Source organism: Nuphar pumila, chromosome 12 (genome assembly GCF_984573655.1).
Source record: "Nuphar pumila chromosome 12, dmNupPumi1.hap1.1, whole genome shotgun sequence".
Lineage (NCBI taxonomy): Eukaryota > Viridiplantae > Streptophyta > Magnoliopsida > Nymphaeales > Nymphaeaceae > Nuphar > Nuphar pumila.
This window is the reverse complement of record NC_143260.1, coordinates 10021217-10036322: the sequence shown is the minus strand read 5'-3', so window position 1 is coordinate 10036322 and position 15106 is coordinate 10021217.

The following is a 15106-nucleotide window of genomic DNA, read 5'->3' as shown; positions in this document are numbered from 1 at the left end:
AAATTTAACTTGTAACAAACTAATGATAATCAATCTAAGAAATTAAGAAAATAAATAATCGAAAATCAAGAAAGTAAAACTAAACTACTAACTTGCTAAATAACTAACAAACAAATAGGGCTGCTGTATGGGATGACTAATAAGCTAATTAACAAGTCTGGAGCTAAACATAAAAAAAACTAACCTACTTAAACAATCAATACTCAATGAGCTGAATTCAAGATAAGACTAATAATAAATTAAAACAAGAAATAGCTAGTATGCATTGAGTAGGCAATATAAAACTAATCTAACTGTTGCTAACCAGAATAATATGAATTAACTAAACTAACTAATTGACAACAATTGGCGTAAGGCAATAGCAATAAACCAAAAGTTAAATCACGATACCCTAATTCAACGACAATTAGTAATAAAAAAGATAAAACGATAATTAATGAATATCGATCACATATCTACTGAACATTGCAATTAAAGATTCTGACCTTAACTTGACATTAACTGATGATAAAGAAAAATAACACTAACTACTCGACTGAGTAAAAAATTTATTTAACCACTATTGCTTTCATCGATTAATCTATTTTATTCTAATACGTGAACAAAAACTAATTTAATAGCTAACAAATGTCAAGAACACTACCCAAACATTAAATAAACTACTATCCTACTGAAAATAATGTGATTAATGAAAAGGATCTAACTACTCATACCGACTCAATTAAAACACAAAAAAACAAAGATTATGCCCGAAGACCAAGAAAATCTGCTACTACTAACTTAAGCTATTTTATTTTCAGATGATAAAATAAAACTAACCTAAACTATATGCAATGATGAAACATGATGAATGTATGCTTTGAAAGAAATAACACTAATCTAACTACGAAACTACGGAGAGACGGGGGAGAAGAAACGTACCTTACGATTCGTTTTCGACAGAGGGGTTAAGAAAAAGAAAGTGGTCTTACCTTTGAGCTGCACGTGCCTTCGTCGAGTTGAGGTAAAAAGAATCAGCGCCAGAGAAATGTTAGAAGCAAGATGAAACCGGAGGAGAAATGAAGAGATTGTGGGAAAAACAATTAAGAATGAGAAGGCGGAGGAAGAGAAGAGAAGAGAGAGAAGAGGTCTATGATTTCTCAAGAGGCAAAAACATGGGCTGCAGCTAAAAAAAAATATTTATACTAAAAATTCTAGGTTACACTATTTCTATGGAAGTTCGGATAATTTTCAACAATTTTAAAAAGGGTCTTCCTCTAAAAAAGTGTTTTTCAAAAAGAGACTACTTTTAAACCGATTAAAATTAATTAATTAACTCCTAATCTAATTAGACTATAACTTAAATAGTCCTAAACTAATCTAAACACTGAAAAACATAGGGAAGAGCTTGAAATATGTGAATTTACCTTTATTTTTGAATTTAAAGCAGTTTCTCAAAAATACTGATAAGAATGAGTTTTTAATAAAAATTTTTGATGGATCATGCATAGAATAGTGCAAATAAAATGCAAAAATTATGTATGTTTAAAGAGGAAGTGTGTCTCTTGAAACACTATGATAGGAAACACTTTTTTATCAAAATATGGGTTTTAAAACTTTTCTCAGCAAATCATTTTTGCTTGTTTGGAATGGTTAAAAAAATCATACAGTTTTCCTACCTGAGTTCACCTTTTCTTCATGATTCTCGCTTCTGAACGTGCTGCAAGTCCCTAAGTATGGCAGGCTGAGTCAGTGCGGCCAGGTCTTCGTGTCAACTGCATTTTTTTTTGGGTTATAAATTAAAAAACACATTCCAAACGTGCCCTAAGACCTGGTGGAGGGTACATATGTTGTCCTAAAAAGTGAATATGTTTTAGCAGTGCACATCCCTTCATTGAATTAGGTTTACATGTTGACAGACCAAATCCACTTTTCTTGAGCTCTTGGCTAAGTTTCACCACTTCCCTTGCACAAGTGAAGTCAGTCTTTCTTTCTTTTTATAGCTAAGCTGGGGTCAGGCAGACTTCCACTAGTCATACAACATACCATTGAGATTTGAACTTGCAACTTCCCAAATATTATATTTAAAATTTAAAAGCATAAAAAGATATAAAGAAAAACATTGAAGAGAATGGGGTCAAAATTAATACTTCTCTCTTCTCCTCTTTTTTAAACCCCAAGTGTTACCAGACATTGTGAAGTCAATACGTGGTCTTCCTATCAGAAAGGTGGCTCCATGGAGTAAGACTGGAGGACTTGTTCATGTTCTCTAAGGACTTCCTGCAATAAAGATTGTAAGCCTAGAATTCGATTTAATTTGATTTATTTAATAAATATCAGTTGGTGATTAATACCTGGGAAGGGCTTGTGATAATCACCAATTGGTGAACTTGAAGTTGCAGATTGTAGACCAAATTGAATCTGTTCTTTCTTCCATTGCTACAAGGGTAGTGGGTCATATTTTTGTTGATCATTCGTAGCTCCTCAAGAGGCTTTGATAGGATTTTTTTGTAACTTTACTCATAGTTTTAGGATGTTGGTAAGTGGAACTCATTAATGGATGCTTCACCTTTGATTTCTAGAGCTCCTGTGAGTTTATTGAGTGGAGCATGTACCATTGGAAGACAAACTGAATTTCTAATATTCAGTAGGTCAATATCACTAGTGAGAATAAAATGGAGTAATTAAAATGTTAGTGCCAGGAGTGCTGCATAAACCATATCAATAACCCCAAGTACTCTCTGCCATTGATAGATCTGTGGCGGGTATGATACCAACATTGGTCATGGAACTCGAATTAGACTGGGTATTGATCACACTCAATCTAGTAGCACAATGTGTGGATAGTGAGGAATGATCAAATGTTGTATGTGTTAAGATGAATGGTCTAGGTTGTGTCCCAAATAAGGTTCAATCCAATGCGAAGCATACTCATTTTGCTATGCCAACTCTATCCATGAAGAGTCCTATTACTATGCCTTATCCATATACATCCAACTTTGAGAAGAGTCCACATTCAATGCACCATGGTGATAACAACTCATCTATTGCGGTTGGGTTCAACAAGACTCCTAAGGAGGTAGTAACGTCCCTACATGATACGATGATGAAGATCAGTGTGGACTCTAAGGTGGCAACATCCCAAGTGGTTATGATGACCACATCAACTCCTAATGAGATCATGTTTTGTAACAATTGTAAATTTCATATTCATATGAACTCCAACAAGGTGAGAGATTGTGAAGTCCATAACGAACCACTTGTAAATCTTTACATAAGAACAAGAGCAACTGCTCCACTCGTTGTGAATTAGAGAGAGAGTGTGTGTACCAGTCGTGGACATAGGTCAGTCTGACCGAACCACGTTAAATCTTGTGTGAGGTGTGTGCGTGTGATTTCGTGAGTTACCAGATCCAAACAACTTTACAGTATGGGGTCTGACCTTCCTTCCAAACATTTTGTTGCCTTAATTTAGAGCTATAACAAGATGTATTGATCCGGAAGTTAATTAGAGGAAAGCTGGAATGTTGGAATAATATTTTTAACAGTGGGCCCGTACCATGCATGAGAATTAATATCTGAGGTAGGCAAAGTTGTGGAATTGCATACCATCATTCGTGAAGGTAGGATAATTATAGTCAATGGATGGACATCAAAAACTGGAATCTAAAATCTGTCAAACATACCCGTGACAACAATGATGGTACAACTATCATTCCACTTGTGCAAACTTTTTTATCATTCAAATAGCATAAAGAAGTTTGAAATTCATAGCCCTAGAAAGTCTGTTTTGAAAGAAGCACTTCAAACAGAAGTCGGGCTACCTGTGGACTGTAACATTCCATTCTTTGCTAACAGAAAGGATCTGCAGCTGTTGCCCCTGAATTTCTATTGAAGAACCATCCATTAATTGCTCTTGCATGTAATTGGATTGAGCATTTCTCTCACCTTATTTGCATATCTCATCTCAGATGCAACTATACAGAGACTTCTTTTTCGTGAATGTGAAGCCAATTATTTTTCCAAACTCACAATATTCATTACACGAAGCAGGTTATATGTTCCCCCCCGGAACACGCAAGTGCGTGTTCTCGGGTCTGAATAAGCACGTGGGGCTCGTTTCTCCGTGTGTGTCGGCATCACTTAGCATCGAAGTCTGATGCATTTGCAAAAACTTAAGTACCCTTTCCTGCCATTAGCATCATAAAAAGATGTTTCGAGTAAAGGACAAAAAAGCCTTCCCGCCAGAAAGGGTTAAAATCATCATCATTTTCGCCCTAAGGAGTAAACTCTACGGCTTTAGCAGAAGCTTCTCACAATATGTCATCCTAAACGCTTTGGATCACCCTTTGACAATGCACCATCTGTTTAACAGGAGCTCCAATTGATGACACACCCTTTATTATCGTATGCTGCCGCCAGAGCACCCTTTGTCATCGTCTGCTGTCGTTAGAGCACCCTTTGTCGTCATCTGCTGCCGTCGGAGCACCCTTTGTCGTCGTCATCTATTATCGTCGGAGAACCCTTTGTCGTCGTCTGTTCATGAGAAATAGTTGAATTACCAGAGAAATCAATATTTTGTCTATTGTTCATCATGATACCAAGGTGCAAGCGTCAAATTGAGTAGACAGAGAATAGTGATTTACAACAGAGATAATAGTGGCAACGTCGAACTGAGTAGAGTACCGATTTACAATAGAAATCAGATAAGAGAGTAGCAATTTACAGTAGAAATCAGATCAGAGAGTAGGGATTTAGAATAGAAATCAGATAAGAGAGTAGTGATTTACAGTAGAAATCAGATCAGAGAGTAGGGATTTATAGTATAAATCAAATCAGATAGTAGCAATTTATAGTAGAAATCAGTTAAGAGAGTAGCGATTTACAATAGAAATCATATAAGAGAGTAACGATTTATAATAGAAATCAGATCAGAGAGTAGCGATTTACAATAAAAATCAGATCAGAGAGTAGCAATTTATAGTAGAAATCAGACAAGAGAGTAGTGATTTACAGTACAAATCAGATCAAAGAGTAGCGATTTACAGTAGAAATCAAATAAGAGAGTAGCAATTTACACTACAAATCAGATTTCTACTGTAAATGGCTACTCTCTTATTTGATTTCTACTGTAAATCGCTACTCTCTGATCTGATTTCTACTGTAAATCGTTACTCTATGATTTGATTTCTACTGTAAATTGCTACTCTCTGATTTGATTTCTATTATAAATTGCTACTTTCTTATATGATTTCTACTGTAACTCGCTCTTTTCAACAAAGAGAAAGTAAAAAAAACCACGGCCGCCCAGAGAGAATCTTATTGCTTTTTTCAACAGTTACAAGAGAGAAAGAAAGAATTTATACATGGCAAGCACAACAACCCCAAACCTAAACAAGTCGGGTCTGATCTATAAGAAACCGAGTCTCAAACATAAGCCCAAGAAAAAAAAAATTTGGGGGGCGCTGCCCCTCAGAGACCCCCCACCAGAGGCGGCCCCCCTGGACCCCCCTTCTGTAAGGGAAAAAACTATGAATCAAGCTCCACAACTCATCAGGCAAAAACAAGAAGGCAGCCATGTGTTGTAACACAAGCTAAAAACAAAAGCGAAATGTGCAAATCTATTTACGAGAAGCGAGCGGACATTTTCATCCAACACATATCTATCTTACGGGAGGACATTTTTGTCAAAAACACATCTACCTTTTTTATATGTTGTTTTATTATAAAGTCACTGTGGGCAACATTGGCATATAAATTATCGCGGGTCCCAAGATATTTTTTCGTACACACAGGAACACGCAAATTTGTGTTCTGGGGAGAACACACACCACCCTCCTTCATTACAAGTCAACATATGGTAGACATGCTTATATTCATTTAGAATTCCTAGTCTGTTCAAGAAATTGCAGAAAAACACGTAGATAAACAACTTGAGTAGTTAAGACTCTGTACCAGTATAAGGTTAGAAGAGTACCCAAATTTAATGTTCCTCTTGACCACAAAGAATGCAGTATGGAACAATGCATGCACCTATTTTTATTGTCTGACATATCTCAAATTGATCAATGGCTTGGGTTTTCTGTTCTCCTTTGTTGTCTACACTTCTGAACAACTAGTTTGAAAGGACTCAAACTTAGTTGCTTGAGATCTATCTTAACAGTGGATTTCGTCATCTCAATCAAACTCAATCAAGTATATATATATATATATATATATATATATATATATATATATATATATATATATATATATATATATATATATGAGAACTGAACATATTAGGCCCACTTTTCTCGTTCTGCCCCGTTAGGTCCCATAGTTTGAAGTATTTTATGATAGATTTGAACCGTTAGATGTGTTTATCATGCTTCATTTAGTGGGAATGCACCAAACAACTGAGGATGTTAGCTTTTCAATACACCAAACAACTCCTCAAGCGAACTTATAAAATTCAAGATACAAGCATTTTTTTTTTCAAAACGTGTCGATCTTGACTCTGATCCACCCCATATTGAGTTATCCACGCCAGTGCAATGCAGTGGGTGTTTCCTCAACTGTATGAACAATCTACTTAGAGAAACTACTGACATCTTTGATATTAAGATTAGAACTGCAGGTTACATATTGGGAGCAACTTATGTATGTGGGAATTCAAACTTTCCTCCTGAACCAGCCAACAAGTTGTCTCTATAGGCTGAGGAACCGGGCCATTGGAGTAATGTGTTAAAGATGGTTGTTGGTTGATTTGTCCGATTTAGCTAAAGTTTCTTGTTGTGTTTGATTTGAGGCATGGTTGAGTAATTAAAGTACTCGGGCCGTTGGAAGGAGGGGGAGGTGTGGAAAGGGAGGATCAGTTGCAATGTAATTGCACACTTTTAGTGTACTGCTACTAGGGCTGGTAAACGGACTGCAAGTCGAGCCACGAGCAACTTGTTTAGCTTAAACAAGCCCGAACACAAGGTGCTCAGCTCGACTCGACAGTGCTCCTATAGATAATATATATTTTAATGAATAACATATATTGTGTAATATATAAAAGAAATAATGCATAATATATATATATATATATATATATATATATATATATAAGAAGGATGAATGAAAAATATATACATAAAATATGAACTATTAAGTGTAATTTATAAAATGTTATATATTTTCAAGTGTAATATATAAAAATGTATATACTATGTATAAATAACATGGAGTGTTTTTACATGAGCCACCTCATGTTTGGCTTGTCAGCTAAACATGATCTTTAGTAAACCAGCTGAGCCCGAACATGCCTTGTTTGGTTGGTTCAGTTCATTTACCAGCCCTAACTGCTGCACCTGTATCACCCTCCATCATTGATGTGCTCTGGTATCTCCATCCATGGAAGAATTTTGAATATCAATGGAGGGTGACTTAAAATCATTGTCGTAAAAGCAAGATACTTTGTTTAAACTTGGCTCTGAGGGAAAATAATGTGTTTAATACAAATTTAATCATGCATGTAAGGAAACTAAAGATGGTTAGGGTATTAAGACGGTTTTGTTATAAAAAAAAAGATCAAAGCTAAAAAAAATATGACAGTTCACACATTGAAGGACTTGGCAAGGAAAGAAGGAGGGCAACAATTTGTTATCCCTCTATTGCCACGGGCAGGAGGTGCTCTCTGGCTATGTGAAACCAGACTCAGGTTGGACATGTTGGGAAATAAAGTGTCCTTTTGTGTGTGTCTCTTTTCATGCATCATACCTTTTGGTATGACGCATGGTGACCCTTCGAAGGTATCCCTTGGATACCTACATATACCACATGATGAGGAGTGGTGTAGGTATATAATTAAAGGTTTACATAGATTGCTCCCTGCTCACCCACTACTTGAAGGCCTATACTCATCAAAAGGAGCAGTTTGGCTGAGGAGATCGAACGTCTATCACATCAGTGCAATGACAAAGACAGGTATGTGGCCCTATCCCTTTCAAATATGTGTTATACACAATGTGTTTGCTCTTTCGATACTCCACATTGTGGTATCAAAGTCAGATTCTCCCATACGATTTTTTCCATTAATCCTATTTTTTCCCTCTCTGTATTTCTGTTAAAACAGAAAGAGAAAAAATAGGAACCAACATGCTTTTTGACTGGGTCCATTTTTGGAACCAGTTTCAACTCTTTTGGATCTGAGTCGGATCTAGTTGGACCCAACCCATACAGAGACCCGATTCTACTAAACCGAGTGAGATCGCTCATCTCAGGAATCATACCGTTTTGGTTTGAAACTCGAGTCGGTAACTCGAAACTGGTCTTTCCCCTTTTTCTTGTCCCAGCTGACGACATCTGCTGCCAGTCATTGCCGGGATATTGCATTTGTAAAAAAAAGAATTCGAAAAAGGATGGACTTCACCGCCAAGACCGCCGGATCCGGGGTCGCCGCGGGTTGACGCTGGGGGGAGAAGTGCTTTTGTCGTTCGACGACATGCGACATTCGAGGGTTTTCTAATCTTCTTTTCTTTGCTTCTGTGAACGTTGGACTGCAGATTGTTTCACCGATGGATCGTCGGGATCATCGAACCACCGGTTGAAGGTCGTTTTCCCTCTGTGGGTCGATCAAACCCGCCGGAGACACCGACAGGTCAAGGTCAAGGAGCGACATCGGGAAAACCCCAGTGTTGTTCTGCACCCCCTTGCCAGAGACGTTGGTCGCTGGTGGTTCGCCCGACGCCTACCGCTTTTGGTCCGCCCGCCATTTCCCCTTCACTCTCTCTCTCTCTCAGAAGTTTTGAGAAGATAAAAAATAAAAACCCTAATGGGTTTTATTTAATATTCTGGATCGGGTCTGAAGATTACAGACCCAAGGGAGATCCTGACCCGGCCGCGGCGGGGTCCGGGTCTTGGACTTGTAACCCGGATCCATTTCTGGTTTTGGATCCGAGTCTACTTCAGGCTCCGAGAATAAGCCCCACAACCTGGATCCATTAACAAAAATGGATCTGGGTCTGCCACTGTCACTGACCCGACATAATGACCCAGATTCATTAAGTTTACGGATCCTGGGTTGGCAGAGCACTTTGAGATCCAAATCTAAGACCCAGATCCATTTGGTTTTCAGATCCCAGGTCCTCAAATTTTTTGGTTTTGAATCTGTTACTCAGATTCGTCAGGTGTCTGATCATGGGATCCTGAGTAATACTAGTTTTTCAGAACCGGTACTGGAATCCATTTACTGTTTGGGATTCCAGGTACTGTTTATCATTGAACCTGACCTGACCCGACCCGATCCAATTCCCGTTCTGGACAGCAGGGATCAAATTGGTCCAGAACAAATCTGTTCGAAACTGGACAAATCGGTTCCAAGACCAGTTCATCAGGTTCTTACCGATTCTACCTATTTTTGGTCTGGTTCTTTGAGTTCTGGGACCGATTCGGGGTGGTACAAAACTAGTTCGAGGCGTTTAAGGGCCTGTTCAGTGTTTTATGGGATCGATTTTGTTTGTTTTGATCCAATTCATTGAATTTTGGACTAGTTCAAAGCCTTTCTAGACCGATTTAGGAGTTTTTTGGACCGGTTCACTGTTTTTTCTGACCGGTTCAGAGGCCATTTTCACCGGTTTGAATGATTTTGATGTTAGTTCAATATTTTTAGGGCTTTTTGGATCATTTTGGAGTATCATTGTGATTGATTCATTCAGTTTTAGAATCAATTAAGGAGTTTAAGCACATTCCATGTATAACACTTAATTTATTTCACACACATTATGTTATGATGCATGATGTTTCATTTATATTTTAGAAATATGTATTTTTATGCATCATATGGATAATATTGACATAAAATATGTCATTTGAATTTTGATTAAGATGCATTTGTAATCACCAAAGTGGTCAAATGTATGTTTAAGTTATTATGTACCAATAATAGAATGAGTCAATATTGGAATTGTGCAAGATTTTATGAAATGATGGACTGCCTAAAGGCAGTGATGTCATATTCAAAGTCTAGCAGGATAAAATGAAAAGAATGCATCCTAGCACATGAAACATGTAGCACCCAAAGGTGCTATTTCGACTTGTCTCTGGCTACATGTCTTTTCAATTTTATCAAATAGTGGGAGGCGAAGTGCATTTGCATGTTATGGGTACTCACCAAAGTGGGACCATAATGACCCCTAGCACTTGCCTAGAAAAGTGTAAATGATAAAGAGGTCTTATTATTTTATTTATTTTTTCAAATTTTGAACGTGCATGAATATTTATGAATGTCTTTTTTTGTCATTACAGTGTTCAATTATGTGGTTCCTGATAGTTCAAGTTATATTCTTTTTCTAGATGGATCAAATTTTAGTGATTAAAAGAAAACTCTATAATTCACATTAGGTTATATAGATCTAGATTTAGCCCTCCACAAGCCTGAGCTTGCATCGTTAACTGACAATAGCACACTTGAACAGAAAATTGATTTTGATAAGTGGGAGCGCTCAAATAGACTTATCCTACTGCTTTTGCAGTCTTGTGTGGCTAAGAATATTCGGAGCGTCATACCCACATGTAGAACAATAAAAGAATTTCTGAAAGCTATAGAGGTGCAATTTATCAGTTCACATAAAGCAAGGGCTAGCACCTTGATGACAAGGTTAATATCTATGAAATATACCGTTGGGGAGAACATCCAACAACACATTCTAGAAATAAAAAATTTAGTGACTCAATTGAATGACATAAAGGTCATCATATTTGATTCCTTCCTGATCCACTTAATAATAACTTCTCTGCCTAGTGAATATAGACCTTTCAAGATCTCTTACAACATTCATAATGATGAATGAACATTCAGTGACTTGATGTCCAAGTGTATTGAGGAAGAAAAGAGATTGCAAGGAGAAAAGATATATAGTGCTCACGTATCTTTTCATAAAGATCACAAAAGGCATGGACCAAAGAAAAATGTCATTAAGAAAAAGGCAAAGAGGAACTCAGATGCATCTATGTTCAACGGATCAGGCGCCAAGTCCCATGAAGAATCATCTATCAAGTGCTTCTTTTGCAAGAAGAATGAACATTTAAAGGCAGACTGCATGAGGCATAAGAAATGGGTGGCAAAGAAAGGTAATTTGTCATTCATTTCTCATAAATGTAATTCAATCAACATTCCAACTAATAGCTGGTAGATTGATTCGGGTGTCACTATCCATATTGCCAATACCTTGCAGGTCTTCTTGAACAAAAGGGATCCAACGGATTATGAAAAGAGCATCTTCTCATGTAACGCCCCGAAATCTTAACCCAAATTTTGAGAATTTTTTTTCCAATACATCGGAAACAAGTCATACCGTAGGGCTAAGCATTCCAGAACATTACAGATGAAGCAAGACCAAAACATTCTTTTCATTCCAATATCAATGAAAATTAAGATCAGAGTTCTCACACTATCCTTGGAACAGTAAATCCAAAAATCTCGATCGAAGCCTCATCCCGCAGTCATTCCTAAATCCAACTCTTCACCTGAAAATTTATAGGAATTAGACTACAACTGTCTAAGTAGGAATTACTGTAATTTTTCTTGCAGGTGTATTATGTGTCAAGTACATGGTGTGGGTGCCGAATGTGATTTTCAACCCATATAAGAATAAGTAAAGAACTATGCTACAACAATCAATAATTTACGAGAAGCAATCTGACAAGTATCATCAAAAGCAATCATTTGAATATCCCATAATCACAGATACAAATTCATACAATCATTCAGAGAAATGCAATTATGACAATTCATAATTCAAGTACGCATTCATACCACAAGGTACATCCATTATGCATAAAGAAACATTAAACCATACCATGATGCATCATTTTAGTACAACAAGACATTTAACATACATTGACAGTTAAACATCATGCATCCACCAAACATATAACAATTAAGAAAACAGATAACATATGCATGTTCTAATGCATAATAAAAAAATGCATGATTATGTGAAACACATGATTTCTTTTATTGTCTTTCATTTAAGTTCCATCTTTTCATATGCATGCCCTATTAAATGCACGAAGCTTTAAGTTCCTCTTTTTAATTACCGTTGCCCGCAGATACACCAAACAGGTACAAATCCCGAGGTCAAGTAGGGTTCTTGGGGTAGCTTAACACACAATTTGTATCTTATTATCAGGTTCTAAACTTAGCCCTCGACCGATATCAGGAAATAACACCATCCATCGGAACCTTGGAAAACAGCATCCAAAGTCGAGGACACCAGAAAAAAACAGCATCCACTGGCGCCACTTTCTTGGTATACCAAAACAGACTCACAACTGTGACTAACACACCACTCCCGGGTAAAGTGGCAGACTCTCCCTAAAACCGTGACCAGGAGAAAAAACCTCAATATTGGGTTCAGGGGACAAATTTACAGCACACAGAGTTTTTGTATCCTCATAGTCTCCCCAAGACCAGATCTCTAAGATTCTCATAATTCAGATGAGATATCCCAGATTGTATATTACACTGTTCTTAATCATTATCTTTTTATTAAGAGCCAGTTATTGAGTTTTGCAGTTCCATATGCAAAAACAAGGCAAAAGCTCGCATCAAACTCTGCGAGAACCATCACGAGACTCCAGCCCGTGGAAACACATCGAACAGTGCAATATAGAACAATAATATAAAGTACGATTTTTGCGATGAATTCAACCAATTAAAGAAAAAGCAAACCCAAGCTTAAGGCTCTCCAGGCCTGTGATGATTCATCTAGACCATCGATGCATCGTATGCAAAAATCATAACAACTTGCAATGTATGCAATAATACCAACATGATTCCAAATGCACATTCATTCATACTAATTTAACAATGTGCATGAGCTACCACAATCATATGCATGTGTTCACCATCCATGTGCAAGTGCTTTCATGAAATCACCTAACACACATGCATTCATCCAAGATTTTATAAACACATGAGGACATTTATGCAAGATTGTACATGTCAATACCATTGATGCCATGTACGCACTCGTACCAAGCCAACTTTGCGGAAATCAAATATCTCACATGTTACAAACTATAAAGCATGCTAACACGTGTCATTAAATATTCAAAACTCAACTTTACATTCAAAAACTCAACTTTACGTATATAATAACAAATAGAGTTATCAACACAAATTTATTAACATTGAATAATTTATGTATGCCCTGCACATGCTTAGACATTGCCCTGTGCCAAAAACCCAAAGTTTCTCAACATACACAGTAATCTGAGTATTAACCTGTGTAGTTTAGGTGATGCAATTAAACATATATGAAAAGCAACCCAGCACATGTCGATTCCATGATCTTAACAACAATTGCGTAAGCATATCACTGCATATTCCCATCATGTGCACACGTACTTGTAAATGCATGTTTTTCATTGAAATAAACGTCAAATGCACATATTCTTTCAAATGTGTGTAACTATCAAGGCCCTAGCTCAATTTGGAAATGTCATCTGCCCATCAATACAAATTTCTATCAAGCTCCACCTGATTGTCAACTCAAAATTTTATTAAGTGCATGCCTATCTTCTGCATAATTTGGTCAAGTACAGACAACATGCAAATACCGATTCTTAACACATATATTTATATATATTTACAAACGTATTTAAAGTACGAAGGTCTCTCTTCATCAAGAGATTCACATCCAGCCGACCCAGTCGACTGAGGTCCCAACCAGGCTCAGTCGACACCAGTCAGCTAGGTCGGGTCTGACAAACAGACTGGATAACTAAGCCAGCCCAACCAACCCCATTGGCTGGGACCTGACAGTACCTGCACTGGCCCAACCCAACCTGTGTGTGCTGTCGAGGCTGGACAGTTACCCACCTATTAATGTATATATATATATATATATTATAGGAACAATTACACGGTTATATATCTGATAGGAGGCATGATTATTGAGCAAGTATGCAGCTAAAACATTCAACACTTAAGAAACAGTTACACACCTACACAGGAGAAAATTTTACATATACAAATTAAGAAAAACCTGTGAAAGAATTTTAATTCAACCTACATGCAAAACATGTATCTTGGTGTGGTTACTTATCTCCATGTTTTTCTCTACTAAACCATCCAGCTCATACCCATTACTTGTCTTCATCCATTTTAGGGTGCATAAAAGGTTGTTCTGCTCCACTATCGAATGGTGTTTGAATATACATACATACATACACATTTATAGTCATAATTGTATACCCATATTCTTATAAATTCCCATGTTGTACACTACACATAGGACATGACTCCTTACCTGTGTGACATATCTTCAATCAATTAAATGTTGCTAACATTAATGTAAAGTATTCAGTGTTAGATAAACCTTATATAAGTAGTTACAAATATTTCATTTTAACTGCCCATCCTAGGCACCTACCTAGCATTTAGGTATTGGGCCAGCACCTAGACACACTTCTATTTACAAATACTCAATATTACAGCTCTAGCCATCTAGGTTATAAATTAAGGAAATAAAGTCCAGTGAATCTAGTGGAAATGCCATCACAGACATGAACTTTGTTAGGACTCCAACTACAAATATTGGCATCCATAAGCCTGGAGTATGCAGCCAGTGTGGAAGGTCCCTTCATGCCCACTAGATTTCTTTCCCTTAGTAATGAAATTGAGATCTTAAACAAACCTAAGTTCATATATATTGGAAAAGAAATGACAAGGAAGCAAATTATGAGGTCTCTTATAACAAAGTATGTTCCATATAGTTAGTTGATAGCATATGAAGAAAGGAAAGCTTTGTACAAGATGCATATATAAAGTATATGAAAAAGATAAAACCTCTAACTGAAACCCAAACCCATTTAGATTTAATAAACTCCAAATCCCCCTTTCATTATTCGAAAACCCCCTTTTCTTTCAATAGATTTGGAGCCTCACCGTAACCCCATCAATGCTTGGACACCGGACACACCAAAACAAGAAAAGAAACAGTAACCCCTACCTTTTTCCGGCGAGGTGGTTGTTGTTACAACGAGAGGAGGTGAAGACCGAGAAGGAGAGAAGGGCTCGGCAAAACCGACGGCGTCAACCCAGTCACATGTAGCGAGGGTGCCGGCAAGAGAGGTTGAGGAGGGCCAACCACGATGG